Source organism: Dipodomys ordii, unplaced genomic scaffold, assembly GCF_000151885.1.
Source record: "Dipodomys ordii isolate 6190 unplaced genomic scaffold, Dord_2.0 Scaffold1, whole genome shotgun sequence".
Lineage (NCBI taxonomy): Eukaryota > Metazoa > Chordata > Mammalia > Rodentia > Heteromyidae > Dipodomys > Dipodomys ordii.
In genome coordinates, this window is record NW_012267217.1 from 63,041,521 (window position 1) to 63,063,476 (window position 21,956).

At 45.9% G+C, this 21,956-nt stretch overlaps 1 protein-coding gene across 1 annotated transcript in view; it reads left to right on the top strand.

Annotated features, from left to right (window-relative positions):
• Dis3l2 (DIS3 like 3'-5' exoribonuclease 2) overlaps nt 1-21,956 on the top strand; it is a 356,978-nt gene that overhangs the window by 323,166 nt on the left and 11,856 nt on the right. The gene's annotated exons all lie outside the window — the stretch shown is intronic.

A 21,956-nucleotide genomic window follows, 5' to 3' on the forward strand; every position in this document is an offset into this window, starting at 1 on the left:
CTAAGCATCTGCTTGCTCATTTAAATCAGCTTTGATTTAGCCTGTAATATAGTTCTCTAATCACTGCAGCTGTACTCTTGGGTTCTGTTGTGTTCATTCACCTTTTGGCTTTTGTAGTTGTAAGGTTGATTTCTCTGTGCCTACAGAGATTCTGGGTGGTGGCCTTATAAGCAAGGTGGCTCTGGGAATAATTTTAGAGCACTTCTTTTCTCCTCCAGACTGTGTATTATTAGACAGTGGTAGTGGTGGTGAATGAGGCACAGGGAATGTGCCCTTATGATGATGATGGCAACTACTGCTGAGCATCTGCTCTGTGTGGGGCTCAGTTCTGGAGACTTGACGTGCATATTGCCATTTAACCACCATAATAGCCTATAGAGCTTCTTTCATTACTTCTATATTGTGGAAATAGAGGCCTGGGGAACTCAATTAACTGACTCAGGTAAATTGCACACCTCTGAGAGGCAAAGTCAGCAGTAACATGTTCACATTAGGAGAGGGAAAGATAGAAGACAATTATCCCAAGTTAGTGCCACTCTTGGAATCTCAGGAAAGGACTGTTTCAGCCAGAACTTGAGGACAATGTATTCAAGTCTCCAGTATTCCTACTTGGAAGAACAGTAGAGCTATATATTGCCCCCCAATTCCTACCACATGAATCATAGGAAAGGTTGACCAAGAGTTCGTTAATGCTGCCATCGCCCACCTGAGATGGCACTGTTTCTAGACAGTTGTTCCAGTGTTTCTAGGTTGTTGTGTCAAAACCATCTTAATCCAGGTGCCAGTGGCTCACACTTGTAATCCTAGCTATTCAGGAGGCTGAGATCTGAGGATCATAGTTTAAAGCTAACTTAGGCAGGAAAGTCTGTAAGACTCTTACCTCCAATTAAACACCAGAAAATTAGAAGTGGTGCTGTGGCTTGAAGTGATAGAGTGTTCACCTTGAGTGAAAAAGCTCAGGGACAACACTCAGGTCCTGAGTTCAAGTCCACCCCCACTACCACCAGCAACAACAAAAAACACATCTCAGCTTCATGTGGTGTTTCATTCAGCTCAAAAGTAGGTCATGGGACTAGATAGGACAGTTGAGCAGATCCTTGAGTAGCCAGGATGAATCTCTGGGGAATAAAAGAAACAAGCCATAGTGTGACAGGCAAACCTGCCTCCCTCTTGTTGCACCTACTGCCCTCTCTGTTTGCTTATGGCCATTGGGTGACAGCCCCAGGCACACAGACAGTAACAGCAGTGTTACAGTGTTACAGATCCCAGTTCTGTCCCTGTGAGCTTGGAGTTTCTATTGAGTGAGAGAATAGGAGAGGCTCTTCTCCTCAGGTTCATGCCCTAGCAATGCAAGAGCCCAGCGATGACATCTCAAGTCTACTTTGAACACGAAAGGAGAAAATACCCTAGCCTATCCTGAGCTCCTAGCAGAATAGCACAACAGGGGGAACATTCGGGGTTGTAAATATAGATAATCTTTGGCCCTCAAGACCCTAAAGGAAAACATTTGTGGAGAAAATCACATGATCTGGAAAAGGCTATAATCTAGAAAAGCATGGCTATCAAGTGTCTTATGCTGTCTCTCCTGCCCTTTCTCAAAACTATATTGAGGTCCATTCTTATTCTTTAAACAACTTTCATCTCTTGAGCATCAGGTTTTTTCATCTGTTCAAACTAATAGGATAAATTGTCCCTTTTTCAGGGATATTATGCTCAATGCATCACCAGCCTCACATGCAGGAGGCCACCTCTCCTTCCAATACAGCAGTTGGCTCATGGCTTCCTTCTGCTTTCCCATTACAAATGGCTGCAGGCAGGAGTTGCAGTTATACCAAACAGTTTATTGTTCAGGAAAGACTGTGGTGCACTTCCCTATGACCCACCTCAGTAGTGGGAGATGCCTTCTGTTAAAAATATAATCTTCTGCCGGGCGCTGGTGGCTCACGCCTGTAATCCTAGCTACTCAGGAGGCTGAGATCTGAGGATCGCAGTTCAAAGCCAGCCCGGGCAGGAGAGACCGTGAGACTCTTATCTCCAATAAACTACCAGAAAACCAGAAGTGGCGCTGTAGCTCAAGTGGTAGAGCGCTCGCCTTGAGCTGAAGAGCTGAGGGACAGTGCCCAGGCCCAGAGTTCAAGCCCCACAACCAACAACAACAACAACAAAAAATATATATATATTTATATATATATATATATATATTATATATATATTATATATATTATATATATATATATATATATATATATAATCTTCTCCAGATTTGTGAATTCCGAGGTCAGACATGGAACCTATGAACCTGAGAGCAGCTCCTCCCTGCCCTGAGCTCTGCCTACCCAGTCTGTGTCCCTCTGTTTACTCTGAGGGTCATTTCCCCTAGAATGCCTAAACTTAAACACAGAGCATTTAAGCTATTCAGAGCCCCGCCCCCTAGAGCCCATGGTGTCCCAGCTCTGTGATGTACTTTCCTGCTGACCTATCCCATCTGCAGAAACTCCTAACAAGGACAGTCCTTTTGGCAATCTGGTTAAACAGTATGCTCTGCTAGTCTCCTGGACTCAGGTGGTACATTCATTCCACTATGGCCCCCCTCCTCTACCTCCGTCCCTGCTTCCTCTGCTTTCTGCCAGCTCAGGCTCAGCCTTTGCCTACCTATCACTTTCTTATACCTACCTCTCAGAAACACCTAGCTAGATTTCTTGCCCAGGGCATTAAATCTTCATCCCAAGAAAACACCCCCAGATCAATGAATTCCTGTTCACCTAGGCTTAGTTCCTGGCCCTGTGATAAAACCCATTAAAAGTCTTGAAGCTGATGCTTTGAGGGCAACACATCCAAATGGACTGTGCCAGCATTCAACTCTCCCATATGGACCTAGAAGCCAATGGGATAGTCCTGTGAGGGAGAAGCCCCCAGTCTTCTAGCCAGAGGTACATAGTAGGGAAAAGCAGACTTCAGGCTCTCACACTGGGCCTTTATTTTTGGATCTTATTTTTTTTTATTAGCTTACATTAGTTATAAAGAGGGAGGCTTCATAGTGACATTTCCACACATGTTTACAATATGTTCCAATCCAATCTATGACTTTCTCTTCCCCTCTTCCCAAAACAATTTCAGCAGGTTTTCTCATTCGACTTTCATAGTTGAAAACACTCTATTTTGATCCTCTGTTCATCCTCTTTCAAAATGTATTTCAAATTTACTCACCCTCTATTATTTTTCCCTTCCCTTTCCTGTTTCCTCCTAAGTAATCCCTTAGATTCATGTTCTGTGTTTATCCACATATACTTATGTAAATGGATATGTATGTACGAACATGTCCAAGAATATGTATATCTTTTAGGTCAAGCTTCCACATATGAGTGAAAACATATGATATTATTTTGAGCTTGGCTTGTTTCTCTAATTGCATCCACTTTTCTGTAAATGACATGATTTCATTTTTCTTTGCTGCTTTGCAATATTCCATGGTATGGATGTGTGCGTGTGCGTGTGCACGTGTGTGTGTGTGTGTGTGTGTGTGTGTGTGTACACCATATTTTCTTTACCCATCTGTTCTAGGGTACGTTGGCTGAGTCCATCATTTGGCTATTATAGACAGTGCTTCAATAAACATATTCATGCAGATGTCTTTCTTACATATTAATTTACTCTCCTTTGGATATAGTCCCAAGAGTGGTATGGCAGATTCATTGGGAATGTCTGTATTTGTTCTCTTGATGAACCTCCATACTGACCTCCACCAACAGTGTATAAAAATTCCTGGTTGTTGTTTTCTGATAGCTGCCCTTCTGATTAGGGTAATTGGAATCTTAGTCTGGTTCTGATTTGAATTTCCTTTATGGCTAAGGAGGCTGGCCATTTATTTTAGTTTAGTTTTTTGGTGGGAGCCAGTCCTGGTGTTTGAACTGTGGGCCTGGAGGCTGTCCCTGAGCTCCTTTTGCTAAGGTTAGTAGGCTGGCTTCCAACATCAATCCTCAAATCTCAGCCTGCTGCATAGGTAGGTATGAGCCACTGGTGCCCAGCTATTTCTTAATAGATCTATAAGCCTTTTGTGGTTCTTATGAGAACTGTTGGTTCATTTCACTTGCTGACTTATTAATTGGATTGTTCTCTTATTGTTTAAGTTTTTTTAGTTTCTTGCATATTCTGGATATTCATCCTTTATCTGTTGAATATCTGGCAAAGATTTTCTTCTATTCTGTGGGTTTTCTGTTGGTTTTACTGACTGCTTCTTTTGCTGTGTAGAAACTCTTTAATTTGATGTAGTCCCATTAGTCAATTTTTAGTTCTATCCTAAAATTTACCTATGCCCACATCTTCCAGAGTTTTTCCTGCTATCTTATAGTAGCTATAAACTTCCTGTGTTACTTTCAGCTTTTTGATATAACTAGAGTTCATTTTTATACAGGGTTAGAAATATAGGGCCAGTTTCCCACAGGTGGATTCCCAACACTATTTGTTAAAGAGTCTGTTTTTCCCCCATTTTATTTTTTGTCAAAAGGAGCCAAAACTAGCTAGCTGAAGCTGTGTACTTTTATTTCTGGATGCTCTATATTGTCCCGTTGGTCTTTAGATCTGTTTTTGTGCAAGTATCAAGCTATTTTTGTAGCTGTGGACCTATAGTATTATTTGAAGTATGTTACATACCCCCAGAAGTACTCATTACCTAGAATTACTTGAGGATCTTTTATGCCTCCATATGTATTTTTGGATTTGTTTCTCTTAATTCTGTGAGGAATGACATTGGGATTTAGGGGGATATCATATTGAATCTGTAGATTGCTTTTTGTAGTATGGCCATATTCACAATATTAATTCTGCCAATCCATGAGCATGGAAGGTCTTCTGATGTCCTTTTCAATTTCTTTCTTCAAATTTTTATAGTTTTCATTGTAGAAGTCTTTTACTTCCTTGGTTAACACCTAGGTATTAATACCTAGGTATTTTATTCTTTGGGGAGCTATTGTGAATAGAATTGTTTTCCTGATTTCTTTTACATCCTGTTTAGTGTGTGTGTGTGTATGTGTGTGTGTCCATACACACACATATATACATATATATGTATACATGCAAATACATATATACACATACGTGTGTATATATGTGTGTTGTGTATGTATATATATGTATATACCTACAATCCTAGCTACTCAGGAGGCTGAGATTTGAGGATCAAAGCCTAGACTCTAATTTCCAACTAACCAGGAAAAAGCCAGAAGTGGAGCTGTGGCACCAGTTTTGAGTGAAATATTAGAAGTTAAGAGACAGGGCCCTTAGGCAAGCCCTAGTTCAATCCTAACATTGGCGAGGGGGTGTTGAGGGGAGAAAGGAGTCTATTGATTTTTTTTTTTTGGTGGGTCGTGGGGCTTGAACTCTGGCCTTGGAAGCTGTCCCTCAGCTCTTCAGCTCAATGCGAATGCTCTGCCATTTGAGCCACAGCACCACTTCTGGTTTTCTAGTGATTTATTGGAGATAAGAGTCTTACGGACTTTCCTTGCCCCGGCTGGCTTTGAACCATGATCCTCAGATCTCTGCCTCCTCAGTAGCTAGGATTACAGGCATGAGCCACCAGCACCTGGCTGAGTCTATTGATTTTTAAGTATTGATTTAATATCATACTACCTTTCTAAAGCCATTTATCAGTTTTAGAAGTTTTGGTAGAATCTGTAGGGTCTGTTAAGTATAGGATCATACCAGAAAACAGGGATAATTCGGTATTTTCTTTCCCTATTTGAATCTCTTTTATTTCTTTCTCCTGCCTTATTGTCTGGCTAGGAATTCTAGTACTATATTGAATTGGAGCATGAAGAGTGGACATTCTTGTTTTGTTCCTGACTTTAGGGGAAATGATTTCAGTTTTTCCCCATTTAATACAATGTTGGCTATAGGTTTGTTATATATAGCCCTTTATTAAGTTCAGATAGATCCCTTCTACACCTAGCTTCTTCAGAAATGTTATCATATTGATTGTACTGGCATCTAACCTTCCGTATGGTCTGGAAGCCCATGGGTTGGCCTTGAGAGGGAGAGTTCTCCATAGTCTTCTAACAGAATGCACACACTAAGGAAAGAGACGTCCTTAGGCTCTTCAATTACTTATCAGGGGCTGGGAAGGTGGCTCAGTGGTAGAGTGCTTGCCTTGCATGCCTGAGGCCCTGGGTTCGATTCCTCAGCACCACATAAGCAAAAAGAAAAAAGCCGGAACTGGCGCTGTGGCTCAAGTGGTAGAGCGCTAGCCTTGAGCTGAAGAGCTGAGGGACAGCGCCCAGGCCCAGAGTTCAGGCCCCACGACCGGACCAAAAAAAAAAAAAATTACTTATCAAAGACCTTCAGTTTGTCTTTAGCTTTCTGTAGAGCAGCTTTCACCTAACAGGCAGCTACTTCTATGGTCATGTGAACACTTCCTCTCAGGATTTCCTAGTGCCTGAGTCATTGGCCAGTGTGACAAAGCCTCCTTCCCGGTGAATCTTGGAGTAGTCAAAGCACCCTTTTGTGCTGGAAGCTAACCATACCCACATACCACTTGGTGGATAGACCCTTACTATCACTGGATAGTAAGCCAGTCCTTAACTCCATCTCTTTTTTTTTCTCAGACAATGAGGGTCTTGTTATATAGCCTAGGCCAGTCTCAAATTCATGAGCCTCCTCCCTCATCTTCCTGAATGCTGAGATTACAGGCATGTACTACCACAGCTTATTTCCTGACTCCTTCCTACCTTTTTTTAAAAAAAACTCTCCTAGTCCTATCTGAGTGAGTTTTGGTCTGTGGAGAAGCAGATGTCAAGGCAAGGTTAGATGTGCAAGAGACATGGAGGAAGCCACCATTGTAAAAGGAGACCAAGCAGGAGAAGGAGTTGGAGAAGGGAGGGGCTGAGCAAAAAGTCTCAGGCTGCAGCTCACTTTTGAGCTAATGCAGGAGTTACCTGTTGGAGGAGGAACCTCACTTCTGTTGGACCCCTGCATGTGGCTGCTAGGTTGCTGTCTGAGAATAGTCCCCATGGCCATAGGAAGACTATTGCAGTCAGAGGCTGTGGCAGAACCAAGCAGACACCCCTGGGGCCATCAGCAATTCCATGTTCTGTAGTGGTGAGCTGAGTGGTGCCATACTTGGAGAAATGAGCAGAGGGACCTGGATCAAATGCTGCATTTAATTTGTCTCTCCCTCTGCTGTTTTTTTTTTCTTCTAATAAGCAGAGTGAACATATCCTAGTAGCCCTGACAACTTCAAACCAGCACCAACACTTCCCAGCACTCTGCAATAGGTGCTTTCTGTCTGTACTTGGAACTACTGCCAGTTCCTGGGGCTAAGAGTGAGGTTACCTAAAAACCATTCATAGCAGAGGGTGAGTGCCTCCAGGCCTCCCACAGATGCTGCCATGTCAGAGTGAAGAATGTCTTTCTTGTTCCCGATAAAGCCTGGGGTGAGTAGAAAGCAGCACTCCAATCAAAGGAGAGGAGGGGTTTGGGAGAGCTGGAGGCAGCACTGCCAGAGTAGTGTCAGAAGTGACTCATGGGAATCAGCCATGCGCAGTGCAGGTGTGAGCTCACCCTGACCCATGACAGCAGGTAGAATTTGTCATGTGCACAATGCTGGTGCAGCTCCTGTTTTAGTGGCTAGAATCTAGGTTGTGCTTAGTGCAGGGTAGTCTCTCTACTGCCCCATAATCAGAGTACCTATAGTACCTTTAGTACTTCTGTACTAAAATTCATTGTTTCATTCAACTCAATTTACCATACCAGAAAACAACGGGCATAAATGCTTTCATTTTACAGAGAAGGAACAGTGGCCTGCGAGATACCCTGTCCTAGTTCAGGCTATAAATAAAATGCAGAGCACAGAACAGGATATTGGTAACACACTTGAAATCCTAGCTACTCAGGAAGCTGAGATCCAGAAGATCACAGTTCAAAGCCAGCCAGTACAGAAAAGTATGTGCAATTCCATCACCAAAATAATGAGTAGAAAGCCAGTTTGAAGGTGTGGCTCAAGTGGTAGAATGCTAGCTGAGCAAGCAAACCAAGCCAAAATGAGTCCAAGCCCCAGAACCAAAGCATAGGGCACTGCCTCAACCATGAGGTTCACAGCAAAGTGGGCCCAGAGCAGCTAGGGAAAACTGGGGCTATGTTGCTAGAGATCCAGGGACAGCTGTGTAAGTTCTTGCAGTGACTTGGACACTGCAAACAACACACTTAGCATTACAGTCACCCTGGTCTGCACCTGTGTCATTTGTACTCAAGAGCTATTTATCTACTCTAAGTACCCTTTCCCCAGACCTCTCAGAAGCACTGGATGATGGCTCCTGAAAAATGTTCCAAAGCCCTCAAGAGAGGTTTCCTATACTTCTGAACTAGTACTTGCCCTTCACAGAAATCTCTAGCCCCTCCACTCTTTGCTGCTTCTCTGAGGCCAGAACCCAGCCAGAGCAAGGAAATGTGGTAGCCACAAAGATGGGGAGATGGTGCTGGCTACTGGCCAGATGCAGACCCACCAGTGCATGTGGGTACATAAACAGGCACACACACTGGCACACTGGGCCATGTCCCAGCATGCAGTATGACATCCATTTTGCTATTTTCTTCCCTGATACATGCTAGAAAATGAAAGATAGATTCTTTTATAATCACTTTGTAACACTTGATTTTTTAGCTATGACATGAATAAAGGACACAGTTATAAGCATCCAGCTCAAGGGAATATTAAAAATGAGCATGCCCAGGTCCTGAAGCAGAACCCCTTATTACATCCAAAAGGATATCACCAGACCAGGAGCCAGTGACTCATACCTGTAGTCCCAGCTACACAGGAGACTGAGGATCACTGTTCAAAGCCAACCCAAGCAGAAAAGTCTATGAGACTCTTACCTCTAACCAGAAAAAAAGCCATAGTGGAGAGCTGTGACTCAAATAGTGAAGTACTAGCCTTGAGCAAAATAAATCTAAGGGACAGCATCCAGGCAGCACTGACTTCAGACCTGGTACCAACATATTCTCTCTCTCTCTCTCTCTCTCTCTCTCATACACACACACATAAACACACATGCACACAAAAGATATCACCATCATAACTTCCAACACTGAAGATTATTCTGCCTAGAAAACTAATAAATGGACATATATGGAACCATTCCATAATTCATACACTCTGTGTCTGGTAGTATTTTTTACTATTTTCTTTCACCAGTGAAGAAAACTTTCAAAATATTCACTTTTTTTTTTGACAGCCCTAGAGTTTGAACTCAGGGCCACCCTTGCTAGGTAGGCTTTCTATCTGGCTACACCCTCAGCCTCAATATATTCACTTTTTTTTTGGGGGGGGGGTCAGTCGTGAGGCTTGAACTCTGGGCCTGGGCACTGCTCCTCAGCTCTTCAGCTCAAGACTAGCACTCTACCACTTGAGCCACAGTGCCACTTCCAGCTTTTTCTGCTTATGTGGTGCTGAAGAATCGAACCTAGGCCCTCATGCATTCATAGCAATCACTCTACCATTGAGTCACCTTCTCAGCCCAATATATTCACTTTTTTTTTATAGGAGGGTTTAATTTTTTTTATTGTGAAAATACTGTATAGAGGGGTGACAATTACATGGGCAAGATAATGAGTACATTTCTTATCAAGCATTGTAGCCTCCTCCTTTGTTTTCCCTTACCATCCCTTCCCATCTCCTCCATCACGCCCCCGCCTCCTTCTTGCGCTCCCCCTCCCCCCCACCAAAGTTGTAAAGTTCGTTTTAGACATAACGACTTGTACATCTCATTGTTGCAATGGGCCTACCTGTATCCCTATTTAAACGATTATATATTCACTTTTGATATACATTTCCACCCAGAAATATGTGTATATTTTTCCCTGACTACATACACAAATGATGACAAGAGAAGATAAAAAGTAAAAGACAACCATTAAAACAAATGGATTAGGTATTGGCGATGTGGCTCAATTGGTGGAGTACTAGACAATGGGTGAAAGCATCAGATACTAACTTTCAAGTCCCAACCTGGACCCCCCCCCCAAAAAAAAATTGGGTTAGTCATTTAGAAGTATTTGGCTCATGGTAATCTAAAATCAGCAGCTAGGGCATGTTAATAGGCATGCAGTATGACAGCCATAAATGAACATGCTCAGGTCCTGAAGCAGAACCCCTTATTACTTCCAAAAGGATATCACTAGTCTAGTAGGACCAAGTGGAAATGCATAGTTGTATTGCTCTTCTTTACAAGTTCTCTAAGCCAGTAGGAAATGTGTCATAATTTACATCTTCAATTAGTATAGTCCTCTCTTCATTCAGGTCTTTTTAATTTTTTCTAAAAAATGTCATAATTTTCCATTTGGTCCTACCTATCTGTCATTAGATTTACTCCTAAGAATATAATTTGGGGACCTACTCTCTCATACTTCATAATCATGTTTCTATCTCATAAGATTTTAATAGAACTTCAAAATTCCTACTGTCTTATGACATCCTAGCCGTCCTAACAGCTGCGATACACCATTCATGTTTCTTGTGATGCTGGGGTAAATATACCTGCTGCACTGCCAGTTGTATACAAAGATAACCCATCCATAACTTTCAATTTGAGAAGACACGTAAGTTTGAAGTATGGCAACAATGATTTATAGGCTACAAGTTAGGCAAATCAGAATCTGTGATTTTATATAAGAGAAAAGTACCTTTTTATCACAAGTTATTTATTTTAACCTTATGAGGGAGATTTTATCTTTTCATCCAAGTTTTCTACAATTAAAAATATTTTTGTAAGGTGGGTACCAGTGGCTCATGCCTATAATCCTAGCTATTTAAGAGGCTGAGATCTGAGGATCGAAATTCGAAGTCAGTCCAGGCAAGAAAGGCCTTGAGATCCTTATCTCCAATTAACTACCAGAAAACTAAAAGTGATGTTGAGGCTCAAAGTGATAGAGTCCTAGCCTTGAGCAAAAAGTTCAGGACCTATGCCCAGGCCCCCAGTTCAAGTCCCATGACTGACAATAGGTAGGTAGGTAGGTAGATAGATAGATAGACAGATAGACAGATAGATAGATAGATAGATAGATAGATAGATAGATAGATAGATAGATAGATAGATAGATAGATAGATAGATAGATAGATAGATAATTTTGTGTGAAAATTACTCTAAGATGATCATGTGCTTTCATCACAAGATATTAACTAAACATAAACTCTTGACCATGGTCCCAGTCACTCTCAGCCTAGTGGACATCAGCTTATTTATCATGCTGTTCTGCTCTAGGCAGAAAACCAAAGAGTACACTTCCCAAATTCCTTGCAGCTTGGGCTCTGGGTGTTATTTAGATTTTGCTAAGGAGACTCACTTCCTTTTTTACTTAGATTTGGGCAACAAATTGATAGAGAAGAAAGGCTGAGCCTGAGCTGTCTAGGTTATTGCAGGAAACAAGTAGAGCTAAGTTGACCAGCTACTTTCTTATTTCTAGTCTCCAGCCGGGCAAGGGATCCCTAGGGCCCTCATTTCTACTGAGTATTATCTTGCTTCAAGACTTTGACTGAGGTAGTGTGATTCTAGAATTGGTGTCCAGGCTCTTCAGATTTGTGATCATCACAGCTAGGGCTGTGAGGCTGAGACGCATGATCCTGGGTGTGAGGATGTCCTTAGCTCTTCTCATACCTCTCCTTTTGCAGCCCAAATAATTACTCAAGGATATCCCACAAGATTTCCTAATTTTGCTGGAGATGATTCTTAGGGACCTAGCTTCATTACTGACCCCCTAGCCCTTTGCATAAGATACCACTCTAGGAGCTGGGAAGGTGATTCAGTGGTGGAGCGCTTGCCTTGCATGCCCGAGGCCCTGGGTTCGATTCCTCAGCACCACATAAGCAAAAAGAAAAAAAGCTGGAAGTGGCGCTGTGGCTCAAGTGGTAGAGCGCTAGCCTTGAGCTGAAGAGCTGAGGGACAGTGCCCAGGCCCAGAGTTCAGGCCCCACAACTGGACCCCCCCCCCAAAAAAAAAAGATATCACTCTATTTCAGGTAGATGAAGGAGATGTAATAGTCCTCATTGGAACTCCTGCTATACACCAACTCCTGGACGGTTGATTATGAGGATTAAATTAGGGTGATTAATATACAGCCATTAGGAGAGTTAAGTGCTAGACCACTCACAAATGTTAGTATATTAGTGGACAAAACCTTAATCAGTACATGATATGAATGACCAGAGGAGCTCATGACTACACAGTGAACAGAGATTCAGACAGAACTATGGGATTCCATAGCCCAAGCTAAAAGGATATTGAATGTATAACCAATCCCCAAGGCCACAAAAATGGATTTGGGTCACAGATACTCAGCAGTAGTGTTGTTCAGCTCTCTTACAAGTTCATTTAGTATATGTTCCTGTCCTCAGTAACCCCCTCCTCTAAGCCTCCACATAGGCTTATCATCTATCCATCCTACCTTTCTGTGATACCTGTTACCATGGAAACAAACTAAGGTGGTTAAAGGTCTCAAGCTGAAAGAACCCCTCTGTGCCTATCCGTAACCTTAAATGACTACCCCCACAGCTATTCACAGCCACATGGCTGAGCGTACTGGTGGGGGGTTCCCTGGCATTTATATGAGTCCTGTGCAGATTCACAGATACACCGAATCTCAGCTCAGATTCAGACAGAGGTATGAAGAGTGTAGAGAGCATTGAAAACCAAACCTAATGCCCGGGAGGCCTCAGGGCTGTGAGCCTGGGCAGCATGATCCTGGGCGTGAAAATATCTGCAGCTATTCTCCCACCCCTCCTTTTTCAGCCCAAATAATTACTCAAGGATGTCCCACAAAGTTTCCCTACAAGACAGAAAGTCTAGACACAAGGAACTCTGGACTTTCTAAGAAGGTAGGTATATTCTTGGTTCCATATAGTAGGTGGGATACAAGGTTCCATAGAGCAGATGACTCTTCTTTTTTCAAGTTAAATTGCCTTTGTGAAACTTTGCACAAACTTCCTTTGTCATCATGTGATGAACTAACACTCCTGTCATTCTGGGGAGTTTCCTGGGTCTGCAGCTATCCAGTGAGATTTGGAACCCTTCTGTCATTTCCTTCTAGATGCTTCATTGCACATAGTGACATGTTCTTACTAATGACATTGGGGGGGGCATTAGCATTTTTGTTGTCTGCCACATTCTTATCTTGCCATTTCCTGGCCTGATCTGTGTCTCTTTCTCTACCTCTCTGGGATTTGTGCATATACAGGTCTACATCCCCTTTAGGGCCACCTTCTGTAAGCCGGTAGCTTAGCCAGGCCATTTTCAAATCTAAGGAGGCTTATTACTCCTGTCTAAGACTTCAGGGAGTTCTAGAAGAAGCTGTGATCTTCAGTCTAGTCTTTGGTTTGGTGAACACAGGGCCTCCCCATCCTGACCAGTGGGGCATATGCCACAGCTTCTTTCATGCCACTGTGTTGCACCAGACACTAATGTCTTTACATGCTGAACATGGAAATACCTCTGTTGGACACCCTCACTTGGATACCTGGAAGCCCAGGACCAGACCACAGAGGCCTGTGACACTCTCACAAAAGTTACTCCAGTGGGAAACAGCCCACAGAATTGTAGGCTGGGTCTGAGCCTGAAGAAAGGTGCCCGTGGCTGTCACCTCTCACAGCTGCCTGGCAGGTGACCAAAGCATGCTTGGCTCACTCAGCTTTTGGCTGTGCTTTTGGTGGGGCAGTGTTTCTGATCTGTCATCACTGCCACTCCCTAGACCTCTGGGGCATTGTGGCTTTTTCTTGGTGGTTGGACAGGAAGCTTCCAGAGCCTGAAGGAACTACAATGCTTGATGACAGACTGTAAATCACTTAGAACTGCTTCACAGATCGAAGAGGAATGGGACATGTGGACTGTCTGTTCTAAGGGTGCTTCTCCAGTGTCAGGTACCCAGCTTAGAGGCATCTGTCAGAGAGACACAAGCTTGTGCCCACTGAGTTAAGTGGAAGGAAATGGCCCACTTAGGCAGCAGCTGCAAAGCCATCACAGCAAGGCCTGGCTGAGATGTAGAACACAGATCATTCCATAGACTTGGTACTCCTCCCAGGCAGTCTCCATGCAATCCATAGCAGCCCCAAGGATGGGCCTAGGATTGCTGGGCCAGACTCCAAGGGAGATGAGTGAGACATGGGTTGGCCAGTGGGGGTCAGCACCACATATGGGGATCAACTGTGTTGAGTAGCAGTGACAGGGAACAAGGGACAGAGGACAGGGCACAGCCTTGGGGGTGTGCACTTACTCTCATCACCTGGACCCTGAAGGCTGTCTATTACTCTCTGAGTCTTCAGTCAACCTGAGGTGGAAGCACTAACCTTGCCTTGCAGGGCTCACTACTTTGAAAGGCCTTTTTTTTCCCCATCATATTTTCCAGTTATCTCTTGACTCTCACTTTGTTAATGTAACCCTTGGTCTCCCAGAATGACTGCTACCCCAGTAGTTACCACAAAAGACAGGATCCTATCTTCAGCTTTGTGACCCAAAAATGTCTAAGTGTCCATCTTTAAGTATCCAGCCAGGAAGTGCTGAAAAAGAGCCAGATTGTGGTAAAGTTCTGAGAGGAGGTGGTGACAGGGATGGCTCCGACTCTCCTCTTTGGGCCCTAGCACAATGTGGGAAGCACAGGGAGGGGCTGCACACATGCCCAAGTGGGTACCTCATGGAGCAGTCAAGGTTATATCCCCCTCCTCTCCGTGTTTCTAACAAGCTTCTATTTTTAATATTTCTAAGCTCTCATAAGGTCCTTAACTTAGAGCAGAAGGTTTTTACAAGTCAGACAGGGACTCCCTAATCTGAAAGTCCCAAATATGAAATGCTCAAAAATCCTGGATTTCAAATTTTAGATTCTGGTACACATTAGATTTGGATTTTTTTACTCTACAAAAATATTTCACATTGGGGCTGGGAAGGTGGTTCTGTGGTAGAGCTCTTGCCTTGCATGCATGAGGCCCTGGGTTCGATTCCTCAGCACCACATAAGCAAAAAGAAAAAAGCCGGAGGGGGGCTGTGGCTCAAGTGGTAGAGCGCTAGCCTTGAGCTGAAGAGCTGAGGGACAGCGCCCAGGCCCAGAGTTCAGGCCCCACAACCGGACCCAAAAAAAAAAAAAAAAGAAAAGAAAGAAAGAAAGAAAGAAAATATTTCACACAAAAAATATCTCTGAAATCTGAAGCACTTCCATTCCCAACACTTCAAATAAGGGCTATATAACCTGTAATACTAATATTTATAGATATATGCTAGACTCTGAGAGAAGGGCTTTACACAGTTTATTCCATTTAATCTTCCTTGGAATAACCCCAGAGGTAGGGAGGGAACTTAAGTAGCCTGCCCACGGCCTGTATGGTGGCCCTTTCCTTCTGTCCCTTGTTGACTCTTGACGAAATCAGAAAGCCACTGCTGCCTGCTAGACCCAGACAATGAAGCTGCTTTCCACAAGAGACCCTTGACCCCTTGAAGGTCATCCTAGTTCAGGTCACCTCCAAGGGAACCTGAGACCAGTGCTAGTCAAAGCCATGCAAAACCTGGCCTCCATCCAGGAACCCTACAGCAGTCTCCACAAAGCCCCTCTATTCAGAATTGATTTACATGCCAGATGGGTCCTACAGGCCCTGCTGCCAAACCTAAAAAGTGACTCCTTAGAAATTTCCAAGTGCAAAGAAGGTCTCTGGGGAAATTCTACCCATGTACTTTGAGGACTGGAGAACAGTTGGTGGGTGTTCTCCAATCCTAATGTAAACCTTATTCTTTTACTTATCTGACAAACTATATTGGACCCTTGCTAGTGTCAAGCACAGACCTGAGCACAATTTTTATGAAAACAAGGAAGACCCAGGACAGGGTTATTTCCCTGTGACAAATACCTAAGAAAAAGAAGAGGCTCCTGAAACATTCATTATGGCTTATGGATTGAGAGGTTTCAGTCCGCAGTCAGCTGACAAAGTTGCTGTGTGTCTGAGGCAAGGCTGAATACCATGGCAGGGAGTATGGGTAGAAAAAAGCTGCTCACCTCGTGGTGGTCAGGAAGCAGAGTGAACAAGGAAGGAAGGAGTCAGGGAAAAGATACCATTCCCATGACCCTAGAATCCTTCTTCTCCAGCCAAGTCTCCATACCTCCCAAAGCAGCACCACCAGCTGGGGACCCAGAAGGCCAGTATTTCACATTTCAACAATGGCAAGGTGACAAGGAATGCAGGTGACACCCAGCTCATGAAGGAAAGCAGGTGCACTGCTTCTGCCAGCTAGAGCACTAGTTTGAGGCCCAGGGTGGGAGGGACGGGACCCACCAGTGGTAGGAAAGTGCTCTGTGGAAAGGTTGCCACATGGGGGTTTCACATGCTGAACCAGGAAGGACAGAGTGGGGAGCCTTGGTCCCTCCAGAGTCCTGCTTGTGCTTTGTGTATCTGGGGAAGGCTGAGAAAATATCAGAAGGCTCTGGATGGGAACATATCCATTTAAACCACACTGAGCCTAGTTCATAAAAACATATGTCAATATTTTTAAAGTCACATAACTAACGAGCTCTGCCAGACCCAACAGGCCACATCCCAGTGGGTGATAAGACAAGTGTTAGTTCAGTGGAAATAGCCTGGGAAGGGAGAAGCTTTCTTTAATCTGTTGGGTTTCATGTTTATGTGAGGCACCTGCCCTTGGACAAGAATATTTATTCATCAGGTCATCAGTAAATGAGTCCCAAGCACCATGTCACCCTGTGTTGGAGTTAAGTGATAACCATGTAAAAGTGAAAATCAGAGCAAATCCAGTGGACCCCATCTGAGCAGCAGAAGCTGTCTCAGGCTGCCTGCCAAGCTGAAAGGAAGGTGCAAAACCCATAGCTGCCACCCTTAGTCCTCTATTGGCAGAGAACTCTGATTCTAGCCCCAAAAGAAATCCTGATTATCACATAATGTGTTCTGTGAAGGACTAGAAAAATTATGTTTCTGACATGCTTATTTGTTCCCCAAATATCTCATCAACCCTGGCTTGTGTGCCTAGCTCTGGAGTCCAGAGATGGAGTTCCCTGTAGGCCTGTGATCTGCAGAGGAAACAAACTGGGAGCCAGGGAGTGTCTGAAATGTGCTCTGAGCTCCTGGGAGCCAGGGAAGGAACCTTTCCTGGCTGAAACCCTGAAAACCTCACTGGGAACTGAGTAAGAAGGTAGATGGGGGCTAGGAGCCCCAGGGGAACTTGAGGGTCTTGTTGTGTCTGTCACCCCACATGAGGGAAGAGGAAGTCCCGTTTCCTTGTGGCTGATGGGAAGCTGGACTGAAGCCAGGGGCAGGCCAGCAAGGACGTGGTGTACAGAGGCCAAGGGAACCCTCTTCAGTGTGACAGCTTGGTTTCCTCTAGCACTGCCCCTGTGAGGGCCCTGACTGTCGGGATTGACAAGGGACTGAACCTACCAGAATTTTGTTCTGTTTTGTTTTGTTTTAACAGAGTGAAACCCACCAAGAGAAATGTGCATAGTGCCCAAAGTGCCCAATCAGAGCTCAGTGGGGAACAGACTAGAAAGAGGCTACGTGAGGTTTGCTGAGGGTCAGCAGTTCCTGGGGCAGGGATTCATACCCCCGTGTCTGAGGTTCATAGTTCCCCCCCTATTGTGGCTTGTGGGCATCCCTAGCCTTCTACTGTATGCTGTGGCTCAGGACATTTCTTCCATAGGAAATGCAAAAGTTTAGAAGTCCAACAAGATGTGGGCTACATAAAGAAAGACCTTGTCACACCCCACCCCCCAAAAAAGCAATAGAAAACGCTCAGCATTATGCTCATCTCAGAGAATGTTCTTAGGCAGATAGGGGAACAACTTCATACAGGTGGTATCCTTAGCAGAGGGCTAAGTCCTGATTCTGCTCTATCCTACCATACAGCAGCAAAGAGGAAGAGGCAAAAGCCTGAAAATAAAGTTTCCAGAGTGGTAAGCAATGACCCAGCCTAACCAGCCTTGTGCATTTTCCTGCCCAGGATGCTCCTCCCACCCCCACCCCCACCCCCACACACACAGGGGCAGGGAGAAGTTTGGCAGACAGGCTCCATTCCTAGAGATTGCTGGGTAGGTGGAAAGCCAGTCACAGTTGATGACCCTGGACTCCACTGCTGCTGTGGCCTTAGTGAGAGGAGGAAGTCCTCTCTACCAATAAGAAGCACAAATGACCACTACAAAAGCCCCTGTCTCAGGTACCAGCATGGCCTCAGGGGCCTGTGCAGGGTCTCTGCTTTCAGCACAGCCCTTGTCTGGGGCTAGAAACCTTGCCACCTCCTCTTCATCTTTAGGGGGTCTGTGGCAAGCAAGTGACCTTTAGGGTCAGCCAAGAATGAAGCAGTGGTAGAGTTCCCTGCTCTGTGAGCTTAGGAGAGTTACCTCACTCCTCCAAGCCTCCCCTGCTTACATGAATAATGAGAACTCTGACTTTAAGACTTGAGTGAGCTGAAATTGGTACCATAGCTGACATCAGCCTGCACAGTCACAATCCAGAGACACCTTTCACCCTTGCTAGCTTCATCTCTGGATCGCACAGCTCAAGATGGAGGTGTTACTATCCATTCACCTCAGGTACCATAGGGTCTTATGGTAAAAACAACATAATGTGTCTAGAAATGTGAGATCCTACAAGGACAAAATCGAACTCTTACAGATAAGAATAAGTATTTGTGCCTGCTAAGGGTTCTGTGCTCTGGGAAATGAGGCCAGTAGAGCGGTCTAGGCAGCCATCCAGGTTGATATTGGGTAGCTGTGAATGGCTCAAGAGGAAAGTAGGGCTGAGGTGGGCCAGGGCCATAAGGAAACCACAGGTGCAAATGAGTGGAGATCCCTCAGCCAGGACTGCAATGTGAAAGCAAGGATCTGTGCAAGCTAGGGGTTTCTGAGGGGCCTCATGGAGGGAGAAACATCTGATAAGTTTGTGAGCAGTGGGTATAAAGTACACTGAGGGCCCAGCTGCATTCTTGTTTCCTTGAAGACTTGAGTGGCTGCATGGCTGGGGTGGTCCTGATGAAGGGGGGCCTGCTCCTCTGCATCAAGGGGCAAGAGCCTCTTCCCAGGAGATCCAGGCATGCTCTCACTTGCAAATGCAGAGTAACCCCAGTTCCTGGGCATATGTGTCATCCTCCTCCTCTAGCTGACTTGGGTGTGTGTGTGTAAGAGAAAGAGAGAACCTAATATCTATAATTCCTGAATACCCTTCTTCCTTCGCTCTCTTAGGGCCCAAATTCTATTTTTAAAATTAAAATCATCCCTTCCAAAGTCAGTGATGACCCATTTGTTTCCCCTGAGCTTGTCCAAACTCTATTCTCTGTCCGAGGCTACAGGGCCATTACCCACCACTGGGGCATGAGAGAGGCCTTGGCCTTGGCCAGGAATCAGTAAGACGGCAAAGCTGTCAGGGACACCCCAGGGCTCCCAGAGGCAGCGGCTTCTGTATGCCTTGGCCACGCCTCCTCTGGTCAGTAGTTCCAGTTCCAGTTGGGCAGCGGCTGGAACTGAAGAAGGCATATGTGTCAACACCATAAAGGAGCCAAGCAAACCCTAATTACCCCGCACTGTGAGCCACACGGCACAGACTGCCACCTGGTTCTGCTTAGGGGCCAGGGCCGTGCCCACGTGCAGGCCTGCCCCGTGCCTCCCTTCGAGCAGAGCTGAGCCTTGGGAAGAGCGAGGATTTGTGGCTAGCTTTACGCTGACAAAGGGCTTTCTGCCCTGTCAACCGCTGGGAGCAAGCCCCCTCCCATCTCCCTACCGCAGCCTCCCTTTGGCAGGGCCTGAGGGCCAAACTTGGACGCTTAGCCTCTGGAGATTTCCTTTTGAGCTAGAAAAACAAGCCGCTAAAACGTGCCTTGCCACAGCAGCAGGGCCCCACCCGCTAAACCTATAGAAAGGCCCTGGAGTGGAGTGAGCCTCACAGAATAGGAAACCTGGCCCGGCCTCACCCACAGGGCCTGTTATGTCTGGCTCCAGAGGCCAGTTCCTCTGGGGTTTTCCATGCCTGTGAACTAGGCCCCATTCATTTCCCTGTGGTTTATTGAGAATGTCCAAAACGTTCAGCAGGTTGCAGTGAGCCCCGTAGGAGAGGGGTCAGCGAGAGGCCCACGCTGTGATGTGGGGTCGGCCCTGTGGCTCCCCTGTGGTGGGTGCCCGGGTTGGTCTGCTGCTACCTCTCTTCCTGAGGTTCCCCCACCCAGCCCCTTCCCAGGCCTCCACTGCCCAGCTCCTAGGCCACCAGCTCCACCCTGGCCCAGCTGAGCAGGGAACTGCAACAAAGATCTGCTAAAGTTTCCCCATCCCCAGCAGCCCTCAACATAGCGCACATCAGACCACTGGCTTCCTATCATGCCCTGCTCCCATATAGTTTTCCACCACACTACACTCAGTCTGGGACCTCTGGGAGAGCAGTGGTGCCCTGTGAGAGTGGCGGCTGCCTCCCCCACGGCGGGCTGCCCAGCCGTGGAGAGGAAGCAGTACTCCAGTGCTCAGCCTCCGTGCGGGGCCCAGCAGCTGCCCTCCACAGCCCATGAGGAGCCTGAGGCCTCCTGGGCCCATAGGGAGGATGTACCCAAGTGGAGAAAATTCCATCTTCAGAAGAAATGAGTTTGAAACTGGCTGGAAGCAATTCTTGTCAAATTTCAAGTTAGCAGTTATCACCAAAAGGTAATTGAACAATCTCTGTGAGCGGCCTAATTCTATTAGCATGAGACTTCACAGAGCCATGACAAGTGCCCTGGTAGCTGAGGGCAGAAGAGTTTGTTCCTGCATTTGATTTTGATCTTTGCAAAATCAGTGCATCCTCAGGTATGTGGTAACAGGCACACCCCTTGACCCTGGCCCCGGGTTAGCTCTCCAATCACTTCCCAAGCCCCTTACCAAGTGTTCTGGATATAAAAGGAGTGCAGTGGGCCCTAATCTGGGTCTGGAGATGGGACATCCTTGGAGGCCCCACCTTTCTTGTGAGGCAGGGCTGAGAGGCATATGTGAAGAAGCCAAGTGAAGAAGAACCGAGACTGAGAGCAAGGCCAGGATGGGAAGACAGGCCCTTCCAGCAGCAAGGTCCCTGTCCTAAGGAGAGGCACACAGCCAGTTCCGCCCTCTTGCTGTTCATCTCAAGTCACTGAGTTCTAGCAGAAGAAACTAGGCCAGCTGAGGGAACAGAGCTGACCGAGTTTGCACCTGTATCTCCAAGGAGACAGTCCCTGTGTTTAGGTCATGGTGAGGTAGCTCTTTGTACCATGATGGGCATAAGAGTTTCTACTCCTGAGACTTAAAATGATAGTTTCGGGGACAACAATCCTTATAGCAGGATTACCCATCTGCCCTTGAATTTGTTTCTTCCATTCTGGGGCTGCCTGAGTTCTTAGGAAAGTACTGGCTCTCTATGCTCTGACCAGCTGTGGCCCTCTCTCCCCTGGCCATTGCAATAGGGGTGTCAGTAGCCTGGTGGCCTCCAGGACACCCTAAAGAAGCAGCATTAGCTGCCATGGCCCAGCTGGCCTCCAGGACACAGTGGGAACAGAGGCTGAGGCACTGTGCAGGGCTGTCCTCAGTGCCCCCTGCCTCCTCTCCACCAAAACCTTGTGGGCATCTGCTTTCACCCTGGAGCTCACCTGGATCCTTCCCTGGGAGCCTCTTCCTTCCTTCCACTCTCCCGCCGCAGCTCCCCACAAGCTCCCCTGCTCCCTGCGTGGCCAGACTGAGAGCACCTGAGTGTCTTCTGGCTGGCGCTGCCTCTTCACTATAACTGTATCAACAGTGATGTATCAACTGATGGCTGGGCACCCTTCTCTTAGGTTTTCTGAATCAGCTTCCCAACCCTTCCTCCCCAACCTGGGGCACCTTCCCCAAAGCTAGGATGGCTTGCTGCTGCTCCCTGCTCTCTCCACTGGCTTCTACCACCTGGGCCCCCCCCCCCGCTACACCTGTGCCCTCTGGCCCTGCCCCTTCCTTTCAGCCATCAGCGAATGTG